Source organism: Mytilus galloprovincialis, chromosome 10 (assembly GCF_965363235.1).
Source record: "Mytilus galloprovincialis chromosome 10, xbMytGall1.hap1.1, whole genome shotgun sequence".
Taxonomy (NCBI): Eukaryota; Metazoa; Mollusca; class Bivalvia; order Mytilida; family Mytilidae; genus Mytilus; species Mytilus galloprovincialis.
In genome coordinates, this window is record NC_134847.1 from 7,478,335 (window position 1) to 7,503,251 (window position 24,917).

Consider the following 24,917-nt stretch of genomic DNA (forward strand, 5'->3'; position numbering starts at 1 on the left):
AATCTTGGTTCTCTACCAAACATAAGGAAGTACGGCGAGTATCTGGTAGTTGTCTGTCTGGTGCAGTTGTAAGCATGTACTAATCCAGCAATGTGTGCTTTCCAATCTTTCTTCTGTGTTGTTTCCAGTGTACCTAACATACTCAGTAATGTTCGATTGAAACGCTCTGTAGTTCCGTTGCCCATAGGATGGTAAGGTGTAGTACGTGATTTCTGCATGCCTGTGATGTTACATAGTTCTTTAATGATGTTCGATTCAAAATTGGCACCTTGGTCACTGTGAATACGTTCTGGCAATCCGTAATGTACTACAAAGTGGTTGAAAAATGCTTCGGCAGTAGTTTTTGCTGTTTGGTTCTTCGTTGGAATCGCTAAGGCATACCGTGTAAAGTGATCGGTGATGACAAGAACATTTTCAAAACCTCCTTTTGATCTTTCCAGTGACAAGTAGTCCATGCATACTAGTTCAAGTGGTTGGTATGTTTCAATGCTAACTAGTGGTGCCCTTTCATTAGTTGGTGTTTTCCTCCTTATACATCTGTTGCATTGTGTAATCCACTGATCTACATCTCTTGTCATCCCATACCATACAAATATATCTCTGATAAGTGACAGTGTCTTATCTCGCCCTTGATGGCCCATGTCATCGTGAAGTGCTTTCATTACTTTCGGAAGGCAAGTTAGTTTCTGGTAAAACAAGTTGCTTAACTGTTGTGCCATCAAGTATAGCTTCTCTGAATAGAATTCCATCTTTAAGTTGTAATTTGTCGAAGTTATTGATGAACCATGTATTCTCTGGTGATCGTTCAAGTTGTTCCGTAGTTGGCTTGCGGTGTTCAGATACCCAATAAATCCATTCTTTAATTCTGTAATCGCTCTTTTGTTCTGATTTGATGTCAACCAAATGCTGTGCTGGTAACGATGTATCATCAACAGTTGCAAGAGTATTCATCGACAAAGTATCGACGAAAGGTTGAGTATGCTGAAGATTGCAGATGGCTTTGACAGAAGTAGCATCTAAGTTGGATGGTGAACGTCCAAGTAACTCGGGTAATCTTGATAAAGAATCAGCATCGGCATTCTTGGAACCTGGTCTGTACATGATGTTAAAGTTGTACGATGCTAATGCTGCAATCCAACGGTGTCCAGTTGCATCTAGTTTGGCTGATGTTAGCACGTATGTTAGAGGATTGTTGTCTGTCAATACTGTAAAGGTGTTTCCATATAAGTAGTCGTGGAATTTCTCGGTGACAGCCCATTTTAATGCCAAAAATTCTAATTTATGTACAGGATAATTTCGCTCTGTCTTACTGAGTCCTCTACTGGCGTAAGCAATGACACGCTTCTTGTTTTCCTGTTCTTGGTATAATACCGCTCCTAAGCCTTGCATGGATGCATCAGTATGTAACTCAAACTGTTTATTGTATCGTGGAAATCCAAGTATAGGTGGTGAAGCTAGTGCTGTTTTAAGTGTTTGGAAAGCTTGTTCTTGAAGATCTCCCCATATCCATGATTGACTGTTTGGATCTCGAGGTTTTGGTTTGCGTTTCTTTGACGAGCTTTTCGGTGGAGGCATCAAGTCGGTGAGTGGTCTTGCTATTTTAGAAAAATCTTTAACAAACTTTCGGTAGTATCCTACAAAGCCAAGGAAGCGTCGGACTTCTTCTGGTGTTGTCGGACGTGGCCAGTTGGTTACCTTGTCTATCTTTGCAGGATCCGGTTGTATTCCATCTTTGGAGACGATGTGACCTATATATTTGACTTTCTCTTGAAGGAATGAGCATTTCTTTGGCGATAATTTAAGGTTGCTTTCTCTTAATCTTTGTAATACTTTCTCTAATCTTACTAGATGTTCCTCATACGTATCGGAGAATATAATAAGATCGTCTAAATAGATAAAGCAGATATCAAGATGGAGGTCTCCTAGTATCTCTTCCATAAGCCTCTGATATGTCGCTGGACTGTTGACTAATCCAAACGGCAAGCGGTTAAATTCGTAAAAGCCTAGTGGGCCGACAGTGAAAGCTGTTCTCTGCTTATGGGACTCTTCTACTTCTACCTGATGGTACCCGCTCTTCATATCCAGTACAGTATATAGCGTATTACCTCCAAGAGCGTCTAGTATCTCCTCGCTGCGTGGCAAAGCGTAGGAATCCTTCACGGACCTTTGATTCAGTTGTTTGTAATCAATACACATTCTGAGTTTCCCATCCTTCTTTCGACAAAGTACCACATTAGATGACCAAGGTGAGTGTGAACGTCGTATTATGCCAGCTGTGAGTAGTTGTTGTAGATGTGAACGAACTTCATCAAACATGGCTGGTGGTATACGCCTATGTCTCTGCTTGAACGGTGTATCATCAGTCAGATCAATTCTATGACGAACTGCATCTGTATGACCAATGTCGGTGTCTGACATACTAAAAACATCTCTATACTGTCTAAGTAGTTGTTTACCTTTCTCTAACTGTTCATCACTGAGTACGTCTGTTGGTAAGTGTACATCGTTTAAAACATCATAATCTGTACAATCTGGTGTTTCTATATCAGCAATTGAGACAGGTTGCAGCTCACAAAGGATGGCATTCGGTGAAACTGTTATGGTTCTCGTTGTTACATTACTGATATGTACAGGTACTAATCTGTTATCTCTGTATTGGTAGTTGACAAGAGTTGGAGCTATGTCTAAGTCTTCAGGTACTGCTGCCTTATGTGTTGGTTGAAGTATTCCACATACAGGGTGGTACGGCAACTCATGGTCCATATAGCCTTGAAGCATAACATCTTTATTCGGTGGAATGCGAACAGTCTTTCCCTCTGCGCATTTAATCAATGCTAACCTGTTGCTTCTCTTGTTGAGTTCTTTCTCTCTGAGTAAAAGGCATCGAAACGTCATATACCATGGTGTAATCAAGTTGGCGTTCTGCAAAAACCGATGACCAAAGCGTTGTTTCACATCATCCATAGCTCTATGCAATACGTTGGTACCAAGTAGCAAAGGCACGGCCTTGTTGTAGTTGCTATCAGAAACTACTAGTAATAAGCAAGGTTGTGGTAATTCTGATGGTGATGCTCCAGGTAATTCTAAGTCGACAGTGATGTAACCATGATACGGTAAGTTCTCTCCATCAGCACATTCAATGTGTAAAATACGGTTAAGTGTCTGTATAGTATGATCAGGTAAGTATTTTCGATGAAATGACTCGCTGACAGTGCTTACTGTGGAACCTGTATCTAATAACGCTGTAGCTGGAATACCATGTATCTTAACAGTGACTTCGTTGGTGTTACCTATTAGTTGGTCAGTGACATCTTGTGTTGACTGTTGCTGTTGGCATGCATATGTTCTATCTTCAGCGTTGATCTGCTGGAAGGTATAGGCTTGTCGTGAATGGTCTAATCGTATACGGCAACCAATGGCTATGTGATCAAGTCCTCCGCATCGATAACATACGATAGGATCTCTTGGAATAGGAGTAGCAGTAGGTGAGTAGTTTGGTTTGGCTTGGTTGTCAAAGTCGTTGTCCCAGTAGGGTCGTTGTCTACGTCTACGACGATGGCGTTTCTTCTTTGGACCATACTGTTCCATGACTAATTGGAAGAATGTAGTAGCCCCTTACTTAATAAATGCCAACAACAAAACCGAAAATGAAAAACAAAATACTTTCACTTCCTAAAGCCTATGTCTATCAAAGGTGTGTCAAAAAAAATGTAATACAACTATAAACTACATAACCACCACACTAGAGTATCATAATTACAGTAAATCAAAATGGTAAATTTTAATCAATAACTAATACTCAATTCTATAATTACTAAAATACACACAAATTAAATCAAATACACATGAGTGTGCATTGATAAATAAGTACTACCAAATATTAAAATGATTGAGCATCATATGCAAATGAGTGCACCTCAATCAAATTTTATTTGTAAGTGAATAATTAAAAATAATTCAAGTCACTTATTTCTAATCTATTTAATCAAACTATAGATTTTCAAACTCTGTCTAAGTTCAACACAGAGTAAAGGTACTATATACTATAACTGTATACGATAGTGTTGCTTTCTGTATGAAATGTACTTTTAATGTGTAAAAATATAAGTCAATAAATTCTACAAGTACATCTGCACTCTCCTTTTAATGTAAACAATCAATCACCAAGTAATGCTAATGTCCAATGAACAAAAAAATTAAAAAAAATTCAATGTTCGAATGTAAAATGTTTAAGTGTGAAAGGTCAGTATGTAGGACGTTAACAAAAAAAATTCAAAGTCCAAAAGTGTATGAATGAATGAACAATGTCAATGTGTAAAAATGTTTAAGTGTAACTAAGTTCAAGTTGAACTGTGGAATACCAATAACACTACATGTATGTATGTATGTATAATATGCTATCTATCAATGTATGTTGCTGTAATAAGTGTTGATGTTGCAATACGATAGAGTAATCGACCAATGTATGCTATCTAATTAAAGTCTTCTTTATGTAAACAAATTAATGTATGTGTAAAATGTTTTTTTTTCAAAGTGTGTAAGCAAACTATTTCAGTATACAATTATAATATATATATAAGTAAAAAGCCTACCTTATAAAGCTAAGTTACTTTTCCAATTCCAATCACAATAATAAGAATTAATTTAAACAACAAATGTTCTATTTTCAATTAAGAAAATCAAAAAGTCTAAGTTACTAAAAGTAACTTCCAGTTTCACAAATCTTCATAACTGGAACACGGTATAAAATGTTAATGTAAATAAACACATGTGGACATCAACGGATGTAAACAATGGCACGTGCATCTTCGGACATCTGCGCATTGTTGGTAAACAAACATCACGTGGTCTCGTCTGTCGTCTGCTTCGGTGGTCACACACACACACTGGTACCCTAATTCGACTGTGCCATCAATCCATTAAACTACGTTGGGCGCCATTTTGTAACAGGGTCGGTTCTTGGGTAAAGATATAACAAACTCTGTTTAGGGTTCGGATGATTTATTATACCAGTAGTATAAAAATAAACTCTGAAATAACAATATCACAATTATAAATAACAGTTCTATTATAAACACGAGTATCTTAAATTACACATTACACATATAGTTATGGTAAAATACAATGTACATTAGTACTGTGTACTATATAGCGGATACACATAAGATACAACCAGTGAGCTAATGTCACGTGTACTTTTAATTCACATTGTGATACACTACATAAGAATGAAACCCTTCATCGTAAATAATATACTATATAGTGTTTACTGGTTTACTATGTGTACGGTACAAAACTAAAGTTAAAACTGCAAATGTAACATTAAACTGATCGGAACATAATATATTGTTTGTTCTTTACATACAATTACGTTACAACAATCGTCGAATTGTAAATACTATTTTCATAAAGACTAATTAAGCCAATATATTAGATATGCTTAAAACCACATATTTAAAGGGAAATAATCCTTAACGTCTTGTTTACAACATTACATAGTTTAAAATAGATTGACTCTTACCACTTGTGGAGTGAGTTTTTACTGGCAAGGACAAAGCACAGATCACTAATACATTCTTTATATAATTACATCAATGGAGTCCTAAAACCAAAATGTAATCATAAACATTCGTAAAATATTAAAATATACGATATGACAAAATAACTCAAGTTCATTTATAGTTATACTTCTATCATTACAATGTATAATATAAGTGTACAAATAAATATCAACTTTATCACTTTTCCTTATTTTGTCTAATATGCCGCCATTTATGAAATATCAATACACCTTATCGCTATTTGTCCGCCATTGCTGGAAATCACACAGGTTCCCGTAAAATTTTGACGTCATAAAACAAAATGTCTGACGCCACAATGGAAAAGTGATTGTTGTTGACGTCAAAAGTTCAAGCGGACGGGTCAGCCGGGAATAGCGATAAGGTGTATTATCTGTGTCAATAATCAAATAGCTAAGCAAATATATTGTTCTATATGTTCTATCGTGACAAATTAACGGTAGATAATAAAATACCGGTAGCACGAAGCTAAATAAAATATTCTAGGCTACATCTATCATACTTATGTAATAAACAAACTTTACGAGGAGAACGAAATCATACAACAGAAACTTTCCTAAATTTTATCATGTGAAAATATTAATAATATAATAAAGAAGTTAACTTACAATAATCAGGTAATAGGTTGTGTCCACAATGAATTAAAACCATAACACAGTTATATAAATCGGGATACAATATAATGCGACTGTAAGTTCCCGTGCAAATTATCCCTGGTCAATACAAAATATAAATTGACCGCGAAATCACAATGACCAATCAAATACGTAATTTAAAGTAAGAACCTTTTGAATATTCATGAACTAAATATAAAAAACAAAGTGTAGATTTGATTTAAATAATAATATTCCTTTATCAAAATTCAAGTTAAACGTTTATAATAAATACAATTAATTACAGAACTTTAAAGATATTTTTACTATTATTTTATAGGCTAAAAATGACACTACTACATAAAGACAAAATTGTGGAAATATAACCTTTATGAAATGTCATCTCACGTCAAACTACAACTGACGTTTTGAAGAAGTGCTTTCTTTCACGTCCGCATTTTCTATCAAGTATGGCATGCCAAGTTACCATTTTTATAAAATATGGAGAGTTGTCTCATTGGCACTCACACCACATCTTCCTATATCTAATTACGGAAGGTGAAAACAAATAACAGCAATATGAACAATAATATACATTGAAAATCGTAGGACAAAACTCGTTAGAAATGTTCTTATCTCTTACACTGTCTTCTTAAATTCTCTAAATCAAGTTGCTGTCCGTCATAAACTATGCATGAAGTATTTACCACTATAGACGTTCGCAAAACAACAATCAATCATATCTGAGCTAAAGCTATAAAAGTACTATAATGAATTTAAGGATAATTTAATAAATAATTAGATAATTTTTTGGAAAAAAAGACATATTTGATATCACAGAAAACGACCATTTTATTAAAATGTGTTGTTTGTCTCATGCCTATGAATGAATGTTTAACGTCCAGCGCAAGTTAAATGCATATTCCGGAAAAGAACATGTTAATAAGTGCACATTGACTACTATGTATACTCTAGTATCTAGGGAATACAAGACATTATCTGGGCATCACACTTGGTCCAGAATTGAGGAGCTTCTCTTGAAGATGCAGCATGCCGTACATGTACACTTACGTTGCTACAATCAACGCCAAATAAAAAAAAATCTGATATTCATGGATATCTATTAGTTTTTAAAATGAATTCATGCACGTCAGTAACTGGTTGAAAGTTGTCTTTGTTGCAATAATATATCACATCTTCTCATTTTCATACGGATTGAGACATGAATTTGTTTAATTTGGCCAAATGATAATATGAATATTTATAACAAAGTAAACTCGAACTTTTATCGAGATAAGATATATAGTTATATATGTGGAATACTGGAACACTTTCACCACAGTCACAGTTCAGTCTGAAACATAAAAGGGCATTAGCTGTCGATCATATTCACCTTTTTGATTCAAATTATCATATTCGACTCATGACATACTCAAACGTACATCCAAATTAAAAAAAAGAAGAATAAAATAAGCAATTTATGATGCATAGAGTCGATAGTATGAATCAGCATTTCGTGAGTATTTTAGTCTAGACGCAATCTAATTAATCATCGAGGCGAACTTCCGAATACTGCCGACGGCCATATAACTCGATATCAACATAAAACATAGATATAGATAGATATCAAACTCGTGTGATTGGATTTTTTTCTAGTTCTGTTTCATTTTATAATGTAGGTTTAACGACATAAGAATGAGTTTTTATAGATCAATTCAGTCAACCAAATGGTTTCCACTTATTTCACTTCCAATGTTAACATACATTTTCTTTTAATTTCTGAACACGTCTTGTTTATGCGTAACCCATCTCTAGCTAAGGTATTCAATTGACGTTCACATGAATACAGATTTATTGAGGTTGAATTTTATTTAATTGCAAGTGAATTATTTACTGGCGACGTTTCTTTGTGTATGTTGACAAAACTGATGCAACCTGGCTGCTAAACGCGAATAATCATTTTACTATTTCACTTTCATTAATGACTGAACAAAAACTGATTTTTTTCTATATCTTGTAGCTAATGCCCTTTAATGATAACACGAGTTATGATTTGACAAGAATGCACACGCTGGAATGCCTTGCCTTCTTTTCTTATCGTTTATGTGATATAGATACAATGGATAAGCGTTGATTCTTGAAAAAGAAACCATGAGCCCGCAGGGCGAATGGTTTGTTTTTCATGAATCAACGCTTATCCATTGTATCTATCACTTAAACTATTGTGATAATGTCTTTTGAAAATTAAAGTCTATTCTTAATTAGAAGGTATTGTAAGTGAGTTTAATTAACCATGATATTGTGTCAAACGATCCATTACAATAAATTCGATATCACAATTAAATATTTAAAAAAAATACAAATATATTATAACACAACACGTCTGCCCTTAAAGATCTTCATATCATCAGGCATTCGAATGTTATCTGTTTTTACAAAATAAGACATATTCGAACTTATTTCTATTTGAATTGATCTTAATGGAAATGGAGAATGTGTCAAAGGGACAACAACCGGACAAAAACATTATATATAGTGCATATAATAAGTATGTTTCCGGAATTTCAAGACATATCACGATTTTCTAGCATAGGAATTTGCGAATTAAAATTTGTAAAATTATGTAGTAAAACAGATGAAATCATATAATATTAATTTATAAAAGAAAAATGGACCATTATTATGCAATCCATTTTTGTTTTCTTTGAAACATATGGAATAGCTAACCATTAACCGATAATAAACGACCAAAATCGCTTTTTTACACAAAATATCCATTCAAATATTCCGTATATAACATTCAAAACAAGAACAAAAACTGGAAATCTAGACTAATTTGGAACAACAAAAAGAATTCAGGGATTCGAACCTAAACAGACAAGTCCTTAGCTTTAAATCATTTATCTTAACTACGAAACCTCGTGGCTATCAACTCATACTATACGATTACCTATTATGTATATATTAAGGTACAAGCCATGTGTGTCCGTTGTACTATGTATATCTTATATTCATTTATATATATAAAATAGACTTTTAAATCGTAACCGATTGGTAGCCCAGAGGTTTCGTCGATATGTTAATGTCAGTAACAAGTTACAAAACTTATGGACGGGTTCGATTCCCAGTGAAGGCATATAGAAACTAGAAAAATTAAAGGTAAGTTTTTAAAAATCATTGCATTAGTGAACAGAAATCAGGAAATTAGTCAATTCAAACTTAATGATATTAGGAACACAAAGGAAACAATAGAATATAATCTGGTGAGTCCATTTCAGCGACGGATTTAGGAAGCGTTGATTCTAGAAAAAGAATCCACGGTAAATGAATAGGCTGACGTCACCACAATGGTTTAAATTATGTCGATAGTCCTAAATATAAAGCTTTATTACAACTGTCACATAAACTTAACATTAACTATGATAAATAAACATTGACCAATGAACCCTGAAAATGAGGTCAAGGACAGATGAACCATTCCAGTTGGACATGTACACGTTATAGTCCTTCCATACACCGAATAGACTAATTGCATATAGTATCCGAGATATGGACTTGACCACCAAAGCTTAACCTTCTTCGCTGATCAATGAAATGAGGTCGAGGTCAAGTGAAAACTGTCTGTTGAGGACATGAGGACCTTGCAAGGTATACGCACATATTAAATATAGTTATCCTATTACAAATGATAAGAGAGAAAATTACCAAAAATCTTAACTTTTTTCCAAGTAGCCACTGAACCATGAAAATGAGGTAGAGACATTGGACATGTAACTGACGGAAACTTCGTAACATGAGGCATACATATATAAGGTATGAAGCATCCAGGTCTTCCACCTTCTAAAATATGCAGCTTTTTAGAAGTTAGCTAACGCCTTCGTGGCCGCCGCCGGATCACTATCTCTATGTCGAGCTTTCTACGACAAAAGTCGAAGGCTCGATAATAAAAAGTGTTTGACAATGTTCTTTTAAAACGTAATTGATAGAAACATGCAAAAGTAGGATAGATTTAATTGATTATAGCTAAATTGCTTAATGAAATCGTCAATAATGGACAACTGAAAATGAGCATTCTCTGATGTTTTTAAACTAGGGAGTGGCTATTTTGACGACGCCGGCAAAAAAGAATATATGCTATTTTGTCGTCTTTTATTAAAAAAAATATCTTAATTAAAACGAGCAAAAAAGCATATTTCGATAGCAATGGCTATTTTGCCGTCAACGGCAATATAGTTAACTTGTTTATTTTTGCCGGTACTTTGAAAAGAATGAATGTAAACTTTAGAAACATACTACGAAAATATGCATTGTCATAAAAGAATTAAATTATTACTCAACATTTAGTTGAAGAATATAAGTGTAACAATATTTGAGATACATATACATGTAATCAACAAACAACATTTAAAAACATTTATGAGTCCATGTGAAATAAAAGTTTGTAAAAAAGGAATAAAGATAAAAACTATTGTGGATCAGTTTGCAGCAATGAAATCATATAAAAAAATGTATATGAAATTATTTCTAAAATCATTCTAATGCTACATGTATGCATAAGAATAAAGTATGCTAATGAAAGATAAAAATCATATAGAGCATAAAGATTTGGCAAAATAGCCATTGACTTTGTCTAGCAAAAACTGTTTTGGAAAATATAAAAATGGATTCATTGAACCATATTTGAAGGAACTATATTTCATATACACAGGTGACTACATATTTCATGCACTTTAGGTACAAATGGAAAGAGCAGTACTATATAATATCAGTAATTAGATATAGGAGGATGTGGTGTAAGTGCAAATGAGACATCTCTCCATCCAAAAACAATTTATAAAGTAATTTATTATAGGTCAATGTACGGCCTTCAACACGGGGCCTTGGCTCACACTGAACAACAAGCTATAAAGGGCCCAAAAATTGCAAGTGTAAAATCATTCAAACGGGAAACCAACGGTCTAATGTATGAATGGCAGTATTTAAAGAAACTAGCGTTCATTAGAATGTTTAATTCTAAATATTGATTTGAGAGTAAATATAAAAAAAAAAAGATTGGGTATGATCGGCAATGCGACAACTCTCCTCATTAAACCAAATAACACAGAAATTAACAACTACAGGTTACTGTATGGCCTTCAATAGTGAGCAAAGTGACTTTTATCCCATACCGCATAGTTGGCTATGAACAACCACGAAATGACAAAATAATGCTAAACAGTTCAAACGAGAAAACTAACGGTCTATTAATTTATGTATAAAACAATGAATGAAAACCAAATACGTAACACAGCAAGCATTTATTCTTCCGGAATGAAAATGAAGTTTATGAGTGCACGTGTGGTTCTTGTGTCGGATGACTTTTATACAACTATAATGTGTTCTATAATTATAAAGTACATGTAATGCGATGTATACTGTGTATGCACATTGTTTTCTTAACTGTATTTTTATCCTTTACTTCTTTACTAGCAAATGAAATTTTCTGTGTGTAAGTAAATCCTGTTTTTTTCCCATATACGAATAAGATGATGTGGTGTGATCAAATATCCTCATATATTTTTACGACTATTCATTGCTCGCCAAGATATTTTACGGCATTCAATCTAAATTTCTGCTGACCAAAAAATAATTCATGACTTAAATTTAATCTATGCTTTAGCAAATAATGTTTGGTTACGTATTCTGCGATTTATATTTTGTGAACATCAACGCAGAAAACGAGTAAACGGGCCACTTATACACAATTTAAAAGTGAATTTAAGAGAAGCTCTTAAGTGGAGCTTAAACCTTAATATTAGTCAGTGTCTGTTAATAAAGTTTAAAAAAACAACAATAAATATGGACGAGATGCAAGGAATATTTTGTAAAAAAATTCTTGTGGTAAAATTATTTAAAAATTATTAGAACATGTAGATCGTTAGAAAAGAATTTTAACGTTACGCGCAAATGGCTAAAATACGGGTGTACCTTGGTCTTTTCTGACGCCCTGAAAAAATGTACAAACACAGTTACAAGTCTAATGGTTATCATTTTATGAACTAAACTAGTAACGGATCATTCTGCAGTTATTTCATAAATTTCTGAGACAGGGCCGTTTTTAACCCTTCATGGCCATACTCCTTTGGATTTATATCACTGACTTGCATGTCCCAAATGATTTTAAGGCAGTTTCAAAAATTAGAAAACAAACTATTTTTCGGTTTCAATTCACAAACAAAACTAAAGAGTATGCACTTTTTTGTGCCTTATAATCCTTAAGGATGTACTTAGGTGAGGTTTGGGAATTTGTGTAAAATATTCAGACTCCTTGGTGTTTTCCCATACAATACAATGTAAAATATTTTGCCCCATAACACCCATTTATTTTTTCATACAAGACTTAATAGCTCATGAAAGGTCAATTACCAAAATTTTAGAAGATTCTTAATTTTCTTTATTTTGTTTTGAGATCTAATAATGTGAATGCAAATATAAGGTAAAAGTCCGAGTCAGCCTTTCCCGCCATATTATGAATCTCAATTATCTCGAAAAGGAGGTCCATGACCTATCAATATTTTTAGCTTATTTCTATCCTTAATTGAAGCTCTACCAACTTATAGTATCAATTTTAACTCCTTAATTTATTAATTTTCACCTAACCTCACCTAAGTACATCCTTAAGTAAGCCCTACAATCTCTCTCCTTTACTTTCTTATTTGGTTTCTTGAATTATGTCTTTAATTAAAGAAAATAAAAACAACGTCAAGTTAGTAAATAGCTGTGAAAATGACCAAAAACAAAATCAGTGATTATCAGTAATCCATGGCACAATTAGTATATATGTCGTGTACATTTTATTATTTTGTACAGGTTATTACTTGTACAAAAACTTTTATTACAATATTTTACGTTTGCGCTTAGCTTTTGATTACATTTGCGTGCACTTATCTAACAGGTAAACTCGGGTAAAAAAGGGAATATAATAAAATATAAATAATATAAAAAAAAATGACTATAATTTTCATATTAGGTATGACTAAAAATCATTAACTTTGAAAATATATTTGAATTATATATTGTTAAAATTGAATTATAAGACACAATATAAAGTGTTCATGATAAGTTCTGTTTTTACTTAGAGCATATATGTAACTTCATTGCGAATTTGTCCCCCGAATAGTAATCTCTTTTAAATTCGTAAATAATTAAAGTTAATTTGTAAAGTTTTGTCAATTCACGAATGGTTGAAAGTTGTTTTATTTTGCAAATCGGGGAAAAAATCATTAGTTTATGATGAATATAAAACTTTTCGTATTGATAGAATATAATGCAACCGACTTATCCTGCTTGAATCCCACTTACACCTCTTCATGGGGGAGTAGAAGACTTAGACTTACGGAAAGAGTACTTTAACTTAAAAATGATTGAAAAAATCATAAATAAATCAGTACTATTACCTAAGTTTGCCTGTCAAATAAATGCGCGCTATTGTAACCAAAAGCTGCGTGTAGACGTAATGATTAATGAGCACAAACGTAATGCACCGTTTATTTTAACATATATATATGGAACAGTAAATTGGTGAAATAAGGAATTACATGTACATGTTATGACTAAAATTTGGAATTTTATTACCAGTAATTACTAATTAATTTTAAAATGAATTTTTACTCACACCTCATCTTCCTATATCTTTTTACACCTATTTTCTAACAGTTAAACAATGTTTTTAGTATGATCAGCTGATCAAAAGTTATGATTAACAAGACAAGACAAGACAAGACAAGACAAGACAAATACTTCATTAAAGTCTCACCACTTGTTACATATAAAATATACAACTTTTTAAAACACAAATTAACAACAAGAGCCACTCTAAAAAAGAGTTATGAGTGACTATAAAACAATTCAAGTTTTCTTAAATTATAATACACATACAACTTAAATCAACTATCATGAATATAAAATACATTTTCGCTTTATTAAAATTTCATAGCAGATTTTGGCAGTATAAAATACCATATTTTTACTTGTAAAAAGAAATATAAATTTTTCATTATCAGACATATGTAAACAAATCTCATCAACAATACTAGCATGGTTAAAAATAACATTACGAATATCTGATTATACAGGACAGTTTAACAAAACATGTTTTTCATCTTCAACGTCATCAGTACAGTTAAAACATAGTATATTTTCAATATCAATATTTTTATAACGACCAGTTTCAATTCTGATTGGTGCTACACCACATCTAAATTTTGCTAAAGCACTCCTGTATCTACCTGATATATTAAAAATTAAAAGTACAATATTGAAATCCACCATTAGCTTTACATTTAGATATTAACAGACCCAACGATCTACTGGCGCCTTTAGCAACTGCTTTTGCCATATTATCATAGCTTAAATGCTCAGTAAACAATAAACCTAAATATATGTATTGGGAAACAATATCAAAATTGTTACCATTAAACAAAAATGAAAAAATTGATTTAGATACAGACTGTGTTCTAAAATGTACTATTTTAGATTTTTCTAACAGAAAGGTCATTAGTACAACACCATATATTCAAAACATCTAATATTGTTTGTAAATCACTCTCATTCTCAGTGATAAAAACAAGATCATCTGCATATAACAACATGCTAACTTTATCATTTTCAATGTCTATACCTATGTTTAGTTTCTTGACCTCATCATCAAGATCATTCATATAAATATCAAATAACAAAGGTGAAAGGATACACCCTTGTTTAGACCACAATTTACATCAAACCAATCTATTAAGTTACCATTTACCTTAACACAAGACTGTACATTGTTATAAAGAGAATAAAGTGATTTTAACATTTTTGAACTAATACCAAGTGTTTTAAAATTAACAAAATAATAAATTTCTATTTATCCAATCGTAAGCTTTTTTTGAAGTCAATAAATGCTACATATGTTGATTGTTTACGAAGCTTTCTAGTTTCTATAATAGTAGACAATGTACTTAAATGGTCAACAGTACTACGACCTTTTCTAAAACCGTTTTGCTCGTCACATAGGAAGTCAATATCATTAAGCTTAAATGTTAGTCGAGAGTTCAATACTCCACAATACAGTTTGTAGGAAACTGGTGCCAAAGTTATACTCCGGTACGACAAGGGATCCCTCGGATCTATGTTGAGCTTTTTGAAATAGGCGTTATAATCCTTTTTGATCACATTGCTGGAACTTTACCAGAGTCAAAACAAATATTGGAAACTCTAGTCAGTGCATTTAACATAGTTTGGTTCTTGTACAATTCAACTGGTATTTCGTCATATCCAGGTGATTTTGCTATTTTTGGAACATTTCAAAACATTGAATACTTCTTCCACAGATATTTCACAATCTAACATATCATCATATAAAACATCTACATCATTTTCACATATATTTACATCACTATCATCATTTCTATTAAACATATTAGAGAAATCACACTTCCTTTTATTTAAAACTTCATCTTTATAACTAGAAATTTGACCATTATCTAATCTTACTTCCATGGGAATATAATTTTGGCGTTCACTACCTACACCTATTTTCCAATTTTTCTCCAAAACTCTTTTGGGTTTCCACACGAATTACTCTATTCCTCCTGCATGGAGTACCAATATTGGCGTTTTGCCTTTAGGACCGCTTTATCAAATAGTTTCCTTTTATCAACAAATACTTGTCGAAAACACTTTTTTTTGATTTTGAATTTTACACTTATTCCATATTTTTACGGATGCACAAACGTCGTTCCATTATTCAGTTAACACCTCACTCCATCAAGGTTTCTTACATCTTCTTCTTTTATTATTTTCGCCGTCGGATAAGACAATCACTTCAGATGATAATTTTGTAGATATTTCTGTTTTAATAACATTCACAAATGCATCATACCTGTTGTTAATCTTGTCTTGCGTTACATTTGAAATTTCCAAATTTTGGATAATGATATTAATATCATTCAGAGCAGCTTCCGAACTGAGCCAGTTCTCTGGTATATTTTTTATGTCATATTTGGTTTTAGTTTTACGATTGTTTTTTTTTTATTGTTCAGCATTTTTATTACTTTGGTTAACTGTCAACGTTATTTCCCAAGTAAGTAGAGATAATAATAACAAGAAGATCAGTGAGTACTCTTAAAATGTGATCAGCCTAAGAGACGACATCAAAAGTTCAATGAAGGATAAAAAACTTAATTCATATAGTTTTTTTCACTGAACCCCCTACCCCTTCTTAACTTAATTTGTGAAAAATTGATTAACCAATTATGATATATATAAAATCGATGTCAATTAAACAAAACTTGCAGCAATTTTGACCCCCACCCCCAAACTATTTGAATTAAGTTTTTTTTTTTTTTTATCCTTCATTGATTTTTTGATGTCGTCCCTAAAATTTACCTTTTTGTTATAGGTGCATTAGCTAAGAGATGTGAAAAAAAAAGATTTTTTTTGTTAAATCATTAATGAAAATGATGTAGTGAAATTATAATTCACTTTTAGCAGCCAATCTGGTTCTATTTTGTTAAATAAGCTGAGAAACATGGTTGATGAGTTGTGCACATGCAAGTTAATTATAATTGGTCCGCATTGAACAAGATAAGATAAGTATATTATTAATCTAACAAGTGTGGACACATATGAGTGTGGATAGTACGTTCGGATGTTTGACAGTGTCTTATGACAAAAGGAGTTCTATGTTTTTCCTATATGGTGTTATTAGTTGTGTTGCATGATGACAAACAATCTGAGCATTAGGAGTGTTGTTTATTTATTATTTAGTTTTTATGTTCAAGACGGGCATGGAAGAGACATTAATTGCATTAGTTACCAAATGATTATGATAGAATATGTTCCACATCTTTGATTTTGGATACATTTTGTAGCTAGGAGAGCAGCACATAATACATTTTCTAGGTTTATTTTTTCATGTGTTTTTTTTTCTAAATGGGAGATGATATCTAGATTTGAGAACATGATATCAGTGGCGGATCCAGAACTTTTCCTAAGGGGGGGTCCGCTGACTGACCTAAGGGGGGCCCACTCCAGTCATGCTTCAATGATTCCCTATGTAATCAACCAAATTTTTCCCACAAAAGGGGGGGCCTGGGCCCCCCCCCCCTGGATCCGCCTATGGATATAAGGAGCCTGTAATTCAGTGGTCGTCGTTTGTTTATGTGTTACATATTCATTTTCATTTATTTTTTGTACATAAATAAGGCTGTTAGTCTTCCCGTTTAAATTGTTTTACATTGTCATTTCAGGGCCTTTTATAGATGATTATGCGGAATTGGCTTTGCTCATTGTTGATGGCCTTACGGTGACGTGTAGTTGTTAATTTCTGTGTCATTTTGGTCTCTTGTGGAGAATTATCTCATTGGCAATCATACCACATCTTTTTTTATATGTATTTGCTTACTATTTGTATGGTTCTATTTATATTACTTTGTGGAGGATCGTCAGTATCATTAGTAAAAAAAATTGTTAAAAGGTCGAATTGTTCCTCAGATTAGAATACATTTATTGCAATTGGTTTTTAGTAATGACAATGCCTGACAAGATGCTAGGGGCTAGATGAGCTAGGAAGTAAACGTCTGTGCTGATTTTTATCAATTCTTTGATAATATTTTCTCAAAAGCCGGTCGAAGCAAAAAAAAATTGACAATTTATGAAAATGATTTCACCAAAAGAACTTTTTTGAGCATGCTTCAAAGACTCAAAACTGCTCCAAAAGTAATCTAAAAGAATTTCATGCATGTCAAGTGGATATTATCAACATCTACTTATAATTAGTCTTAATATGTCTAAATATCTAAAAAGTTATAGTATACAAAAGGTATTGCAAAATTATTCTCTTTTCATTTTTGTTTGTTATATAGATACAAATATAAGTGATACATGTAGCACAAATACAGTATTTGTTGTGGTATGAAAGTGTAGTAATTAACATTTACTGTTACAATGTCAATTCACACAAATTTATTAGAAATAAACAATTGAATGAAAAATGTTGAACATGTACATAGTTTTTAGAAATCAATTAGGTCAGATAGGCCTTATAATTTTTTTTTAAACATAATCGAATGACCATTTACACTCAGGACCAAGTCATCAGTAGGCAGTACAGATGTATTAAAACAACCTAGCATCATATTGCTAGTAGCGGGAGTAGCATTGTCGGGTGAATTTGTTCTTTTTATAAAATTTGGTCAAAGGACATATAATGTTTGGTTCAAATCGATATATATGCTTTTTATCTCCCTATTACATGTACTTACATTTAAGAAAGAGGTGATACTACTTTGACAAATCCTTGTACATGAGAGTTGTCTGTCAAATCTGTATTTCACAAAGAATGAATTGCATAACAATGAACTGAGCTCAAAGCAAAGTACTTTAATAATACACTTAGACAAAGAGCTAAATCCAGTGATATACTTTGTACTGCAGGTTCTTCATGAACATCCATTGACCAAAACCATATCTCAATAAAATGCCATATACTACATGGTTGGATCAGAAGTCCTGAAAAAGACATGTTTTTTTTATCGTATTTTAAGTATGCACAGGTTAAAACTTTCTTGTGGTATAATCATTCAGTATCTAGCAACTATCAATGCTTCATGCACAAATTGATATAGGTTGAGCGCTCCTCTGTTGGAAATAAGAACACACCTCCTGGCTCCACCTAATTTAAGTCAACTGATGAAGAAACATTCAAAACTATAAAATGTTATCCAAGACTTTTCAGTGTCTATTTACCATTGCCACTGAAACAGTGATATATTTGTACACATATATAACACCAAAACTGATATTCGGTCTTTACTACATCTTCATTCCCCAAGTCTTTTTCAAATTTTCCAAATTTAGCTATATTTAAGCTAACTACTCCTCACACACATGTATAGATTATCAGTTTTTCTACACATGAGTATCGTAAGATATTTGCTAGTGAGCCACAATGAATATTTTTAGCGAGTGAGCCCAGCTAATGAGCTAAAATGAATCAAATTGTGTACTCAGTCAGAGTTGTTGATATTTTAAGGTATCTTAAATTCTTTACAAAGAAAACCTGCAAATCTCAGTGGCAATTCAGCACTTTTTCATAAAGGGCCTCTGACTTTCCAAAGGGCTGCCCACTCCTGTCAAGCTTTGATGATTTCCTATATAATCAACTAAATTTTTCCCACCAATAGGAGGATCTAGGGGGCAGACCCCTCCCCCCCTTTTCGTTGGAAAAAATTTGTTGATTATATAGGGAATCACTGAAGCATGACTGGAGCGGGCCCCACCTTATGAAAAGTTCTGGATCCGCCACTGCCACCCCTGGGTCTGTCTATGCATCTGTTTATGGTTCTGCGTAATAGTACCAATACTGGTTTTTTTTCACCTTCCTTACTTGGCCCTAGACAGTTGCTTATCTGGTTAAGGTTCTATCACTAGCTTTTTTTAGACTAGAGATTTCATGCGTACAAATTAAACCGGACCTCAAAAGCATGTACTACAGACGAAAAGAGACAAATAATTTTATATAATAACCTTGAGTTTACTTCGACTACTGATATGCAAAACAAAAAACAGACACAAAAATATCATAAAATAGCGATTGAAAGATTGATTGCACTTTGAATGTATAGTTCAGACTGAGACACGTGTTACATGAGGAGCAGGTTTGTTTACAAATAATAACGTCACTTATCACTCACTGACGTCACAATTTGCATCGATCTTGCAGTACACTAGACAGTTCGCTCAAACAGTACCCATTATCATGCAACGCAAATGTGATTGGTTATCAAATAATACAGAAATAATGCATGTACAGTTTTAGAAGAAATTAGTTCATCAAATAGATTAGATTTTCACTTTTGACACGAATAGGTCGGGTTGACATTTCTGTCATCGGGGATAATATTGAGATATTAAAATGGGATTAAACTGACCGTCAAAGATGTCTAGAGAAGCACATCTGGAGAACTTTAACATAAATAAGCCATACTTACCAAAATTACTCTATATAAATAAACCCTATGTCAGTGAAATTTCACAATGATTATGATAAACAATTTTTATATTGACGATGGTGCTGGTCACGGTTAAATTGGCGCAAAAATATTCTTACTCCTATTGCTTTACGTAATAAAGTTTGAATAGAATTGAATTTGACTGAAGTTCAGCATACAAAAAAAACGTGGATATGCAGAAGCATGACAATATACATGTATTACTGATAAAGTGTGTATATATTTCTGTAAACGACGTTGCCTGTATACTTCACTTGAGCAAAAAGGATATCTCTATTTGTGAATCGGTTTATTAACCCTTTGAACCCAGGATCGAAGTTCAAGATGTTAACATATTAACGGAAATTTTTTGGGTTGCTTTTACATCATCGAGGCTATCTCATAATTTTCATTGCGGTGTTTCACATATTTCAAATGGAATTATAGAAAAAATAGAATGTTGTTAGCAGAATCAAAACAGAAAATGATGAACACTTGATTATTTTTAGCAATACATAAATTGGATTGAGGGTCTGTGTATTCACATTATTTCAATTTGTAAAACTCTCCTTAATTATTCCTGTGAAGCGTGTGCTTTACATCAAGGCTTGCTATGTTTTACATCGACGCCACAGTGCTTCAACCAATCAGGGAATGTTTATTTGGGGCATTCCACCTATTCTAACTCAGATTTTTGCACATTTTAATCCAAATTATAGAAAAATGGAATATTGTTAGTACATATAAAATAGAAAATGATGAATACTTTTAGTTAAAGATGAATTGGATGGGGGTTCTGTGTATTCACATTATTTGTATAACTCTCCTTACGGATGCCATGTTTTGGAATTTCCGTGACCTAAATGGTTCGCGAAAATTAATATTTTTAAATATATAGTATAGTAATTAAACTTCAAAAAGTAAATCGGTTCGATTGAAGTATTATACGGCGGCTTCACTGTTGTGCCTTTAAAATACACCTATACTGCACGTACAAACTATGCTAGAGGAAAAACGATGATTTTTCAGTGTTATTTTCAACCCTTTTCAGATGCATAAAGCATTATATTTAAGACTATTTGGAAATGCCCTTAAATTGTATGAAGATCAAGAATAACTGTATTTACCAATTTCATTCACAAATTATTTCTAGAACAGGTTTGTTGTGACGCCTCCGGGCGTGGGAGCTTCTCGCTGCATTGAAGACCCATTGGTGGCCTTCAGCTGTTGTCTCGTCTATGGTCGGGTTGTAATGGGTCTTTCCCGCATAAGCAATTTCACACAGCAAAATAAAATGAACATGTTTACTTTTATATAAAGTTTCTTTAATAAGGGAGTTTATTAGTAAATTGAGTTGTTTTCCCATCACTTAAGTAATTACATGTAACGAACTAACATAGGTCCAAGTAATGTGCAGTGGCTGATCCAGGGGAGGGCTTTCAGCTGGAACCGCCCCTTTTTTGGGGTGATCAATGCATTTGAATGGGTACATGGTTGGACCCCCCCTTTTCACAAAATGGCCCGATGTGTTTCAGTTTAGATTAGAGACAGAGTAACTGAAACAGATCCAACCATATTTTAAAAGGGGGACCTCATCCAGGATAAGCACAGGCGGATTTAGCAATTTTTCAAAAAGGGGGACCTAAACATGTATAAATGTAAATTGAGTTTTTTCGCATCACTCACTAAATAACAGGTCCGAGTAGTGTGCAGTGGCGGATCCAGCAGGAGGGTTCCCGGTTGGAATCGCCCCTTTTGTGGGGTGATCAATGCATTTGAATGGGGACATGGTTGGACCCCCCTTTCAAAATGGCTAGATCTGCCAATGATGTGTTTCGGTTCTGACCTGACTAGCTGAGACAGATCCAGCCATTTTTAAAAGGGGATCCTAACCCAGGATAAAGGGTCAGTTCCAACTGATATCCCTATCCAAATGAATTGATCGTCAACAAAAAAGGGAGGTTCAACCTCCGGAATCCCCCCTCCCCTAGATCCGCCACTGACCATGCAGAGACTTAATGTGTACAAACCTGACGTAAAATTATATACTATTGAATAATAAATAATATCACATTACCTCCAAAAATCAATTACTGTTACAGTACACTTCACATGTTTCAATAATACAAAAACGATGTTTATGTAAGAAGTTCCCGCGCAAATGTCATGCGTTACCGAAACGGGAAACACACAAAAGAATTGTAGGTGCATATTGTCATTCGCATTCCGATTAATTTACACAGTTCAATAAAATATATATGTTAACATTATCTATATTGATTTTGAATTTAGTTACTAGATCAGAAAAATGATTTGTTTCTCGCAGACAACACAAAATAATATACATATTAACTCGACACTTAACCTAAACATCCCTACAACAAAATGGGACGACCAAACAGATTTCCTAATTTTGATAAAGGTGAAATATGTAGAATAAGAATTGTGCACTCTGGAATAAGATCATAAATAAAGCCCTATATAAAGTGTAAACCAAAAAAAAATAATGTATGAAATCATTGTTTATTACATCTGCTTGCATAATAATATTGAAGTTGAAACTAACAACGATCACGTGTATCCTATCAACCCCTGAAAAACATAATATTGTCTTCTTGACTACTTCCGCAAACCGTGGTCTGGTAAAATGATATATTGTTATAGTGTATGTTAATCATGAACCCATAAAGGGCATCCTTAATTTTAACAACAATATTATGCGCAATATGATTGAAAAACAACACAGATATTCATGTAATCTTCAATTCAACCCCTAGCTGGAGATGGGTTACCGATGTAATCAGCTATTACAATTTAAAATTGTAAGGGTTTCGCGGAGCCCAGTGTCTCGCCTACTTTTCCTGTAATTCGCAGGCTCAGCAGAAATTGGAAAAATATTATTAAAATGTTCCTCTATATACTATCTTTTGACTAATACTGTAAGAAGCTTCAGTCCATATTTGGTCACAATCCTGGACGGTTTATGAAATCTAATAAATGTTTTATAAACTCTAGCAGCAGAGTGTAAGTTTTGTTAACTGGAGAGAGAGAAAAACTAGTCCATTTATAAGTAATATACGAACAAAGGATTTTTTTTACCATCCTTACTTAATTCTGGATATTACTATCATGATCATAAACAAGCTTCTGTTCAAGTTTGGTAGAAATCTAGGATGTTTTTAAAAAAAATTGAAAATTTTTAAAAAAATTAACCACAGAGTCAATGTAATCTTAACTGGCATACAAATTAAGTCCAATTACAAGTAAAATACGGACAAACTTGATTTTATTTTTGCAAAATTTACTTCTTGAAAATTATCTTATGACCATAAATAAAGGCAACAGTAGTATACCGCTGTTCAAAACTCATAAATCCATGGACAAAAAACAAAATCGGGATAACAAACTAAAACCGAGCGAAACGCATTAAATATAAGAGGAGAACAACGACATAACACTAAAATGTAACACATATAGACAAAATCCCACGAGAATAACAAATATAACATATATATATAACATCAAAACCAAATACATGAATTTGGGATAGACAAGTACCGTGACACGTCTTATCGCAATGTGAATTTACACTCAAAAATAAGAGAAAACAAACGACACAACGTTATAATGTAATACACACAGAAACGAACTATAATATAACAATGACCATATTCCTGACTTGGTACAGGGCATTTTTAAAGGAAAAAATGGTGGGTTGAACCTGGTTTTGTGGCATGCCAAACCTCGCACTTTTATGGCCATGTGAAATATAACATCAAAATGACAACACAGGACTACAATATAAATAAATTGGAGAACACAATTGACAAAGAATCACACGAACAACAGCCAACAAAAGGCAACAAGTTCAAAATTTTAATACGCCAGAAGTGTATTTTGTCCACACAAGACCTATGTGTGACGCACAGATACAAAAGTTTGAAAGCCGAAACGAGTACAAAGTTGAACAGCATCGAGGACCAAAAGATCAAAAAGGTTGTGCCAAAAACGGCAAGGGTTTTCTGTTAAGTTACCAGAAAATCCCTATAATTTAGAGTAATTTATTCTTTTGCAAACAGTAAATTTAATAAAATGAATATTCAAAAGATGTACATGATAAAGCTGAAGTAACCAGCTTCTGTTCCAAGTTTGGTAGAAATCCAGGATAGTTTAAGAAAAACTTGAACCACAGAGCGTCGCTGATGAGTCTTTTGTAGACGCCTGGCGCAAATACAAAATTTCATTCGTGGTATCTATGATGAGGTTATGTACAACCATTAGGTCGATGCCACTGCTGTTGGAGTTTTCGTTCCATGAAAGGTATCACCAGCCCAGAAGTCAGCATTTCTGTGTTGACATGAATTATCATTGATATTGTCATAATTATACATGTTATAAATCAACTGATAAATATCGAATCACACTCGATACAATTATAGAATCTATATGAAATTTAACCACTCAAGTATATAAAATATATTCAACTTGTTTTGTTCAATTTAAAGTAGGATTTAACTTTAAACGGGTGCAGGTATGATGATAAACATATATACCTATTCGTTATAAAAGATTTACTTCCGGGTACACCAACAAACTACGCGGCAAAATGTCAAAAAAATTCCCTCTTTGTATAAAGGTGAGTACTATTATTGTTTATATAAAGGATATACATGCAGACAGTCAATTGATTGAGTACGAAGGATTGCGTAATGCATCGCAAACTAATTGTA

General features: G+C 33.1%; 1 long non-coding RNA gene across 1 annotated transcript; it reads right to left on the reverse strand.

Moving 5' to 3' along the window:
- Window positions 1-725: 725 nt before the first annotated feature.
- LOC143049760 (uncharacterized) lies at window positions 726-6,270 on the reverse strand. The gene is made up of 3 exons (XR_012970303.1): window positions 6,188-6,270; window positions 5,522-5,602; window positions 726-5,030 (listed from the first exon to the last, which is right to left on the reverse strand). It is a non-coding gene; the product is annotated as an uncharacterized LOC143049760 (long non-coding RNA).
- Between the last annotated feature and the right edge of the window lie 18,647 nt (window positions 6,271-24,917).